Here is an 11015-nt window from a genome sequence, read left to right as displayed (position 1 = left end):
AAAATAAAAGGGAAGTAGGAATGTAAATTCGTCTAAATTGTGCTATGAAGCATTCTGGATTCATGAAAAGACTACATAAACCCTAAACGTCGAGCTAGAGAGTCCTTATTGCTGTGTCAATTTTAGGCTGCTTATGATAATGAGGTGGTTAATTAGTCACCTTAAAATTTACTAAATGTGTGCAATTGTTCGTATTTCACAAATGGCTTCCTCAGGAATCAACCAAGATGAAAATTGACAATTTCAAAATCATTCTGTGTTTAAAAATGTCTTTCCTGTTGATAGTTCCAAATGCTTGCCAAGGAAAAAACTAACAATAATAATATTTATCTCACCAGAACATATTTTAGTTTTCGACCAGTGCAAACTATAATTTTTACATGGTCATATGTTGAGACAACATGATCGTGATGTTTCTTTAATTTTCTAAAACTTTTTTTAATTGTACACACACCTAGTTCATAATTTGAAGTTTCAAATATCACACCATTCATCTTAGACATTACTGGTATCATAGAGACTTATTTGCACATTTGCAGTCGCGAAGATCTGTAACTGTTATTTTGCCATCAGGTAGGTCAGCATTTGAAACAGCAATATCATAAGAACGCACTCCAGTTTCCTAGTATTTTGTTGCTGCTGGACACCTTTCTACGTACCCCCTTGCCGCGTTTCTCTCTGGTACACTCTTTTGAACTACATCTACATGTATTTGGCAAGTAGGTATCCCAGACTACATCCACCCGAGCGGGAGTTCTCCAGTTGTTTTCTGACAGTAGGAAGGAAGACCCGATCTGCATACTCGCTGAATGTACCTAACTGCACTTGCAGACAACATATGAATAGAAATATGAACACCGTTACGGCGTGGAACAATTGTATCCGATAAAGCATTGTAGAAAAAAAGAATTTTGTGTTATTTATGCGGTCAACAAAGCATACCTCAGTTGGTAAGATTCTAAAATGCCTAAAATTTTTTTGGCTGATGTTCATGTACGTTTTGATGGGCATTACAATGTATGTCGTGCAGAACTCTGTTATATTACAGTTGGCATGGTCGACCTGTTGTATATTGTTGACACGGGATGTAGAAAACGCGGAATTCTGGGTAAATATCCGGTACTTTAGTATCGACTTGAGCGTATCTGTGGTTTAAATTACTCAGTATGTTTTATACATAGATAGTGATGGGGGAAGGCAGATCATGACGATCTGTGCATGGCGACAAATTTGATTGTAAACTTGAAAACCAGTCAACCGTATAGACTCCGCCATTATTCTTGAAAGTGAACTCGTTTCCACTGACTTTTTGGTGGGGCGTATTCGCGTTATCTGCAAACCAATAAATAACGCAGCGGATTTTTACACGGAATTCCGCGTTTTCTACATGCCGTTGTTAACATCGTTAATTTCCCGCCTTGGGATGAAATTTCCCTGAGCCGATTGCTCGGCGATTGCGTATAGAGCAAGAGCCATCAGTAGGTGACCAGGGATGGCTAGATGTGTCAAGTGAAATGATATGTGAGCATAAGTGTCCACAAATGCATTTCATATGTTTTTTGTAGTTTTTGAATGGCGACCTCGAAGCAGGTTGATGCTGTGTATAATACTTGTGTACATTCATCCAATACCGCACAAAAACATTGGATTTAATTAATCCTCACCACAGAAAGCTGTCACCACTGGAGCAATATTAGGCCATCCTATCTGAGTGTATCAATCTTGCCGCTTATGAATAAACTTATAGACTATTATTCACTCTATCTACAGCTCGTGCGCATTGTGCATGACCTATATGCGTCGAATTATTATGGTGTCGTTCAATCGAATCGACTGACCTAGACGTTCTACGTTAAAGTCAGCGAGACACTACGAATACATCCCGACTCACCACTATCGAGCTCCACAAACCCATGACGGATTCCATCGATTTTCCTGTTTTCTCGGCACGCTCTCAGAGCATGCCCCAATCACAGTGCTGAAACGGAAACTTAAAGAGGGCAAAGGTCAACGCCGATCGCACGTTGTCCAACCTCGTCGCCTGTTTTGGCAACTTCTCATCTACCTGTTTCCCCTGCACCATGGCAAAACATGAACTATTACAATTTTAAATCTTATTGTCGAGAATATTTCAAATCGTATTGTCGCTCAGAATCGGATACTACTGCAGTTGCTGAGATCGTTCCGTAAGAGATGTTCTGATTGGTCCAAAATCTAGGCTACTAATCTTGTCTGGGCCAAAAACAGCTTCTGAGGCGGAAAATGTCAAGGGTTTGGGCCGCAAATATGTTCCAACTAAAATAGTCCACTTCATCAGTCCAACGAGGTAAATGTTGGCTCTAAATATCTCAGACCCGTCAGATGCGTTATCATGTGACTTTAGTTTTTGCACTCGCCACTTCATTTTCAATACTTGGATTCAATGTTCATGAATAAAATGAATTAATCTGCAGGTGCACAGCATTGATCAAATTGTGTAACACGTGAATGAAACAAAAACAGAATACAGCTTATAAAATTATTTTCTTTCCTAAAGTAATGGAGTCCTCTCTTTCTTCACCCGGACGGTCATGCAGACAAGAGTAACAGGTCAGGCAATTTTAGTTCCAAATGCACCTCTTATTATATAGGGGCGCGCGTAGGCTTATTATAAACCGCGAGATGAGAAATCGCGAGATTTTCTACTTCCCTGGACCATGACAATCACCATTTCTGATGCTGCTGTCCACTTCTCCATTCAATGATAGTAGGGCCGAAGACAACACAAATGTAAAATGCAACTGCATGTTCATCTTCACCACAAAGGTTTTGCAACTTATCAAGACATACTGTGAGTATAATACCACGAGGTTCAGGATGCTGCATGTATCAAGACTATTTTCACGTTACGCCTGGCGGCACAAGTCACCATACACATGATTGACCGATAACACAGGGCATGCAACTGGTGAACGTCTGGTCATCCCTAAAAATAGCGCGGGATAGTCTGACCATCGAAACAAGGCTTTAAATTAGGTTAAACTCCACACATCGCACAGCGGGGTCTATTTCAATGGGCCAATTAAAACAAGGTTGGCTCCCTACTACAGCCTCGGTCTCATGAGTGTTCGCCTTTTCAAGTTCCATATTTGCAATACATCCTGTGGCGCATGGTACTCTCACCGAGGTTGGCATCTCGCGATTTCGCATTCCACACATCGCAGTTTATAATAAGCCGCGCGTATAATCGATCAACTGACGATCACCATGTCAACAATGTTGTTTGCTTGTTTAGAATGGAATAGAATAGAGTTGCTGCATTGCGTAAAATGAAATCTAAATTTAGATATATAAATTAAGAAGTTCTGCATCAAGTGATAGCAGCCATGGTGCTAATAAATTGTTTACACTGAGCGCATGATGTATGTGTTATCCGGTGGTTTGCCTTTTTTTCGATATTGTGTTCTGACATTGTTGGGCAAGTATATAAACTGGGTTTTGAACTAGATTTATCAATGTTGCAAGCCCCGAGAAATCTTCTCAGATTGTACCTGCGCGATGGAAGGCACGTATAAATAACTTTATATTCAAATTACATGTAACTTTAAAACGACATAAAACTTTGTGTGCAGGCCAATATATTTGCAAGGACTTGCAAAAAATAAAGCATGCCTGCCAACCCATCTCAAACTCCTTGCCACGCACATGTTTGCGATACCTTCATCGTGTTGCTAAAAATTAACTGGTTTCAGCAATGCTTGGCGTTCATACATGTAAGAATGAAATATGGCTTTGCAATTGCTTTGAAGTTGGGTCACGGCGGAGTTAAAAAATAAGTTCAATATCCACGGAGTGTGGATAAAAATAATGTCTCCTTTCGACAATGTTAGAGAATGAATGTAACAAGATTATACATGTATTTTCGCCGAGGTTTCTGGGTCAGTTCGTCAATAACCAAGTCGCTGGGACAACGCTAATGAAAAGCTGTTAAGTTTACCTTCCACGTTTATCAAGTCCAGAATACTTGGTCGGACAGGTTGATATTCAGTGAATAGAGAGGTCTTTGATTTGCGGGAGAGATTTGTGGAGATATATACATACATGTATTTGCCTACCGCGGTAAGTGATACTTATTCGACATTGTAAACTTTTATAGAAAATTAAAAAACAAACAAACAACATATTTACTTAAATCTTGTAAGAAATTGGTTGTCTTTGGCTCATAAACATGGCACTGCTCAACGTACTGTTTGAATGATCACATTCCGAAATAATAGTTTCGAGTAAAGTATCATGAAAAATATCACAATTTCAAAATTAGTCCACAAGAATAAAATGCTGCTTTGAAGTCTTGGAATGTTCACCCACATCCAAATAAGAACTGATTAGTCTTTATGAATTCTTGATACACGGATAAATTCTAAACCCTTCCGCGAGAAGCATAAAATGAAAATGTCTTAGTTTCCTTTTTTGAGATAAACCAAAAATCTGATAATTGATTTTTACATGTAGTTAATAACTTTCTCGCGATTTTCGTAGCATTCAATGCTTTTCATATGATGACTCATGTCAGCCATCCCCTTATTCATCCTACCTCACACAAAAAACATCGGTGTCAGTGAATATGAAAATTGCTCGATAACGTTGAGCCAGAAATATGTTTACTTTCCAAGATATTTATGGGTTAATCTAACAAATTTGTATAACTATGTGGATGATAATACCATTTCATATTTTCAAGTTTACTACTATGAAACGCACCTTGGAGCTAGGCTGACGGTAGTGCTCTTGTAGACTGGTTTATCATGAATCAGATGCAGGCAGTCACTTCTTGCGGTAGAAAATTCGGTGTCTCTGCATCTACGGAGACAGAGAACTATTGTCGAAGAAGTGTACAGAATCCTAGATAAACAAAGACCCTCCTTTTTGTGAAATCTAATTAAAAAGAAAGGAACTTCACGTAACCTCCGTCGCATAAATGTACAGGTCGAACATTTTAATACCATAACAAATGGCAAAAACAGTTTCAGTTACGAAGCATCAAAGATTTGGAATAACCTGCCTAACCAAATTCGTGAGGCCAACAATTTTACTATTTTTTATAAACTTTTAAAAACATGGAAGGGCGAAGAATGTAAATGTGCAATGTGCTCTTTTTAAATCTCATTTTTAATATATACGTGTAGTACATGTAGTATTCTAGTACCATATTAGGGCTGTTCCTTTAATATCTACATTGTCTCACCCTTTAATGAATATCTGTGATAACCTATATGTATTATTTATCTATTGTTCTTCTATTTTTATATTTTATGTTAGATATCGGTTAAAGAGCCCTCCATAGCTCACGTTTTTATATGTATCTCCACCTCATACCGATGAAATAAAGCTTATCTTATCTTATCTCAGTGCCAATTTATTTTCCTACGAGAGTGTAAATGTGCCCAGCTTCCGATTGACATTTCGAAACAAACAACATATTTTTGAAATACTTGATTTCAAGATTTTCTCTTTTAGGGCTGGGCATGATTTTGCAAAGAATTAATGTTAGTCCAGTAGAGAGGTTTGTGTTAGGCCATTCACGTGCCAACACTATGCCTGGGCGGGTATTTCGATCGCGGTCATAATCAATGCGTCAGTGATTCAGAAACCTATCAATTGTGAATTTTTCTATTGCCTTTATATAGGTATACAGTACCTACTTGTGTAATTTGTCGTGGCAGGTAGGCCTATTAATTTTTCTAAGGGCATATTACGGTTTATACAATAGGAGTGATGGTACCCAGAGAAAAAGCCTATTATGATAACACGAATCCCGGTGTAAAATCAATTTTATTGAAATAAAAAATACATACAAGTTTGAACAAAGGGCTATGGTCCTAACAAATAATGAATAACATTTCATCAATGGCGGCAGATTTAAAGAAAATTGGCATGAAGTATAAAGAGGTAGATGACTGACTGGATTCGTAACAATGTAAGCATCCGAATAAAATGTTATTACAGTAAATTGCCAACATCATTTAGAAAACAATATAACTTATACCTATACTTACCTATACCCATACTTATATACCTATACTTATACCTATACTTAAAACCGTTACGAGATATTGTTTTGATACTGACCGGCAGTGAATTCCAATGCTGAATAGAGTGCTGAATAGTGCTGATTTGAGTCGTTTTGGTGTAGTGACTGGATACATTAACATGTACCAGAGTCTTTTAAATTAATAATCTATTTGAAAGACTATGCATATACATAGAACAAGAGTCTTTCAAATAAAGAGTCAGGTCACGGCAAGTTTCCTTTGATCCCACAGCTCTCTCGGGCAATTAACTCGAAGCCATGATGAAGCCCATTTTAATTCAGCTACTAATTGACATGAGGTGCACAACAATAATAGAATAACCAAAAATTATAACGAAAAAATATACTGTCTACATGCGGTCATGATTTATCAAATACAAATGCATACAACATAAATTGTTTACTTACTATTGATGTGAACGATCTAACAATTTGTGTTGTACACTTTGATAAGTTGCTAATTGCCAAAACAAAACAAATAATCAATTGTCGCAATTAAGCTGCATGCACTCACTCATCGGTTTGCAATTTGTTACAAAAAATCCATGATCAGGTTGTAATCAATGGCAAACTTGTGATATGTACATGTGGCAGCCAAGCGAAACTTTTCCTCCTCTGTAACAAAATCGACAAGAGTTTACGGACGTTTAAACTTGTATTGATCCAAATAACCATCGAAGTCTTCACATACAGTCCACTAATCATCATACATGTCATAAATATGTCGTAAATCTGAAATTACAAACAAAGACAATGTCACAACCACAGCCCAATGACTGGAAATCCTGTATACACTGACCTCAAGGAGGTGGCGACATCTATCGTTAAAAATCTGAACTAAAACAGACGGGGGGGTTTCTTCACCGAAAATAACATTTTACCCCCAAAACTTATGTTTACCACACACGTATTATCTAAATAAAGAGCTTAAACTACAGTGCTCTTTCAGAACAAGCTGTGAATTACAAATATCACAAACTAATGCAATATCTGGCAGGATCTGAAGACACTCCAAGTGGTATAACAGGAATTGAATGTCACCGGGACAATCAAACCTTGGCTCGACCCAGAAAACACGCCATAAAAGTGTCTTATCATCTTGTCAGCATAATGAACATAGCGATATATAATCTATACATATAGTTACCTCGTATGTCTTCTACAAAACTTGATTTCAAACGAAGAAAAGATCTCGAAAGGCTACTACATGACAAAATTGATCGAAAGATCACGATTCGATGGAACGAGCTTCGTAAGGGAAGCTGGAGCTAGACTAAAAGAGCGCGAAAAACTATTTGGGAAATTCGGCGCTCACAGTACATATACAGTGGAACCCCGGTCGGCGACCACCTCAGTAACGCGACCACCCCGCGAACACGACCAAAATTCTCCGGTCCCGAATGGTTTTCTCTCTAATTCCCATTAACTGGCCCTCGCTAACACGACCACCCCGGTACCCAGACCGCGACCACCAGCTTGGTCGGTTCCAAACTGCAAATTAACCCCGCTAACGCGACCATGAGGCCTAATTGCCGTAATCAACCATGACTGCATGGTATCAATTGGCACCTTCTCGCAAATCCGTGTTGATAATTAGCACCTCGAACACAATGACCATGGGAATCCATATGAAAATAAATGATGTGTAAGTGAGTTTGATCTTGGAGGAACTATACTTCAAGTATAATTCCTCCAAGGTTTGATCAAATGTAAGCGCAAATAAAATGAAGAATAAACTTTCTTTTCGACTCACGGTTTGTTTTTTCATCATTTAGTATTAAATGATGTCAAGAGGCATGCACACGTAGTTTTTAGGACAAATAAATTATGTTGATTAGTAAGAGTACCGATACTCAAAGTAAAGAATGCTTACTACGTCGTAATGTTGATAAAATACGTTATTAAAAAGATGATTTAATCAGTACCAGTTCAAATTGGCTAATGTTAAAGCAGGAAGACATCAGGAAGAATTCTCAACATCTTCTCACATCACCTCTCTCAATGTTAGCGGGAATATTAGCTTGACATCAAGAAGGGCAGCTGCCGATGGTGTGAATTACATGCTTGTTCTAATTAGCATGCTCAAGTTTTAATGTAATGTTTGGTCTAATTAGCTCTCGTCAGTTTATTTACTCATTTACATAAGTTGCAAATTAAACGCAAAACACTCAAGAAAATGATTTTTTATTCGTAATATACACACAAAATTATCGAATCACCCGGTGGCGTAGTCATTAATGCATGTCAATGTACACACAGCAGGACGATGTTTTGGCGGGAAAACCTACTTATGATTCTTAAATTCACTAACGCGACCACCCCTGTAACACGACCACTTCGGCTTAGTCCCTTGGGTGGTCGTGTTACCGGGGTTCCACTGTACTGTTGTATCTTGTGAAATGACTCAAAATATACACATCATAAGTGTATGTAAGGTTTAAGCCAAATGGGCTATTCGACAATATTGGAACGGTATATCTCACACCATTTCGCAAAAAAGCTCATCGATGGGAAAAATAAACCGTTTTCTAATCTTAAAAACTAAGAAACTGGGCTTCAAAATCACAAAACTATCAAATATCCCATCAGACAACAGTGACATTAAATTAGAAAAATGTTGATAAAACAAAAATATGATTTCTATAAGCTTACATGCTAACGTTTGATCACAAAAGTCGAGACATTTTGCATTTTTTCACACTGTTTACGTTTGTTACCGCGAAAGCAAAATTAAATCTGATATAAAACTCGTTGTAGTCTGTAAAAATTAAAAAGATAGGAATATCCCATTATATGACAACGAATGGAACCATATGATACCCTTAGATGGTCCATTTAGCACTGACAACATACTAAACTGCTAACTGCAAAAATATGTGATGATGTGGAGTAGAAAAACGCATTTCGAAACTTATTTCTCAAATTAGTGTCATCATTAGTAATATATATATATGAGGTGATAGGAATGTAGGTATTTTGAAGCTATTTTGACAAAATCCCTTACAGGCCTTTTTGCTTCAAATTAGCTTAGAAACCCCTAAGAACCAGCCGCCTCATATATATATTACTTAGGGAATACTACAGCTCAATGGGTTAATTCCTTAAAATAAATGGCCTTTTTACTGTATTCATTATCCAAAATTTAAGGAAAAACCAAAGTTAACAGATGGCAGCACTGACGTAATTAATGTTAAACAGATGTTACCTTAAACAGATGTTACTGTTAAATAGGCATAAATGTCATTGATCTAGTAGAAAGTTCAATAGCCGAGTGTGTAAGGCATGGAGCTTCCACACTTCCATGTTTTGGCGTGGTTCGTTTCCCGGTGAAGGCAACATATGAAAACTGGCCTATACCAAGCTTGTTTACTGCGTCGGTTGTTTAGTTACATGTTACAATGAAAGATGTCGCTGAAAATCGGTTGCCAAGGATGACAACTTCCTGTTGAGATTGTTGTCATTGTACAACGAGCAAACAAGTGTTTGCCGGTTACCAAGGAAGTTGAGATTGTTGTCATTGTACAACGAGCAAACAAGTGTTTGCCGGTTGCTAACAAAAACAAAACTGTCATCGTTTGCGCATGTCCGTTGCTAAGATGACAGGAATTATGGGTAATGACGTGTATGTATGTTAATTAAGGCTTGTATGCAGCCAATCAAATCGTTACACGTTGGCAGCCAATCAAAGGCCTTGGCACAGAGTTGGCTTGACACGTATTGACTGCATGCTACCCAGAAGTATTAAGGTAGCAGGAAGGGTTGGGCGTTTGTGGTTTCTGAGTCTGAGGGGGTTGGTGTCTGTTGACTGTGCTTTAAGAGAGACTAGGCATGGCGCCAGTCTCTCTTAAAGCACAGTCAACAGGCATTTGGTCTCAGTATTTGGGTTTTGATTGCCATGACTGTACCCCTGTAAAAGTCCGAGGAGGAGAAGTTTGGAATGATGAAAGCATTGAAGAAGAAGAAATGTTATTATTGAGGAAAGCAAAATTTATTATGAGACTAGAAGGCAGTGTCCTGACTTGATTATTTTGAAAATGGCGGTCTGAACACATTAAAAGGTGGAACATGGCATTTTATCGACTTTGAAGTGTTCCGCAGTTAAAGGGAGACTATAGGCAGCAGCTAGGTAGGCAAGATAAAGTCATACAAATTTGCCAATAGGGGTCAGTCATATCTGTAGGCATGGCGCCAGTCTCTCTTAAAGGACAGTCAACAGGCGTTTGGTCTTAGTATTTGGGTAAGTACAGAATCAAGGCAGCTCAGAGAGCAATGATTGAACGATGCTGTGGACAAGTCCAAGGATACTGCATCAGTCACGACCAACTTCTCATGAGAAAGCGTCACCACCAGCATATTCAATGTTCAATTCCAACCTGTACCAGTCCAATGCACGCCTGTCATGGTCAGCAGTGGTCAGCTTAGCGCGATATGGAACATTCTTCCGAAACTCAAGCGAGGGAAGTCTGCTCATTAGCCTATCTCGCGCACTGCTCCTTCTTGTCAAACATCGTAGTGAAATCGTGGTACAGTGGGGCGTCCTCGAGGATTGCAGCTGGTCGGACAGACGTGAGGTGGAATGTGGGCGGCTGCACTTGTTCGTTGATGTGCGATGGCAGATAGCACAGTTGTTGCGTTGCATGACAGCTGAAAGTGAATGTGATATCATAGAACTGAGGCGTTTGCAATGAGACTATAGGTGAAGTAGAAGAAAGGAGTGAAATGGGCCATCTTCCAGTGACTAATATACAGAGTAAGGGCACTGGGTGTTGTTAGATTCAGCATTGAATGTATTCCTCGTACAAGCGTGAATAGTGTGGACATACAGTGAGAGGTGAGAGACCCCTATTGACTACTTCTTGTAACTTTATTTTGGATAGTGCCCCTTTATCAAGACTGAAACCCACTGTGCGGGGCTAAGAAATTACCTTTATAATCCTAGTTGGAT

At 38.6% G+C, this 11015-nt stretch overlaps 1 protein-coding gene and 2 long non-coding RNA genes across 3 annotated transcripts in view; 2 read left to right on the top strand and 1 right to left on the bottom strand.

The window, feature by feature from the left end:
• Positions 1–3958: 3958 nt before the first annotated feature.
• Positions 3959–11015, top strand: part of LOC135489248 (uncharacterized) — a 29951-nt gene continuing 22894 nt past the window's right edge. Inside the window, exon 1 of the mRNA XM_064774508.1 lies at positions 3959–4098. The gene's annotated coding sequence lies outside the window, so the exon portion shown is untranslated. The remainder of the gene's footprint in view (positions 4099–11015) is intronic.
• Positions 5795–7404, bottom strand: LOC135489262 (uncharacterized). Its single transcript, XR_010447121.1, has 2 exons — positions 7218–7404; positions 5795–6802 (listed from the first exon to the last, which is right to left on the bottom strand). It is a non-coding gene; the product is annotated as an uncharacterized LOC135489262 (long non-coding RNA).
• LOC135489261 (uncharacterized) lies at positions 7640–7818 on the top strand. Its single transcript, XR_010447120.1, has 2 exons — positions 7640–7723; positions 7768–7818. It is a non-coding gene; the product is annotated as an uncharacterized LOC135489261 (long non-coding RNA).

The sequence above is a fragment of the Lineus longissimus genome, chromosome 6 (assembly GCF_910592395.1).
Source record: "Lineus longissimus chromosome 6, tnLinLong1.2, whole genome shotgun sequence".
Classification (NCBI taxonomy): domain Eukaryota; kingdom Metazoa; phylum Nemertea; class Pilidiophora; order Heteronemertea; family Lineidae; genus Lineus; species Lineus longissimus.
Note: the sequence above shows the minus strand (reverse complement) of the source record. Positions and strands in the feature narration are given on the sequence as shown.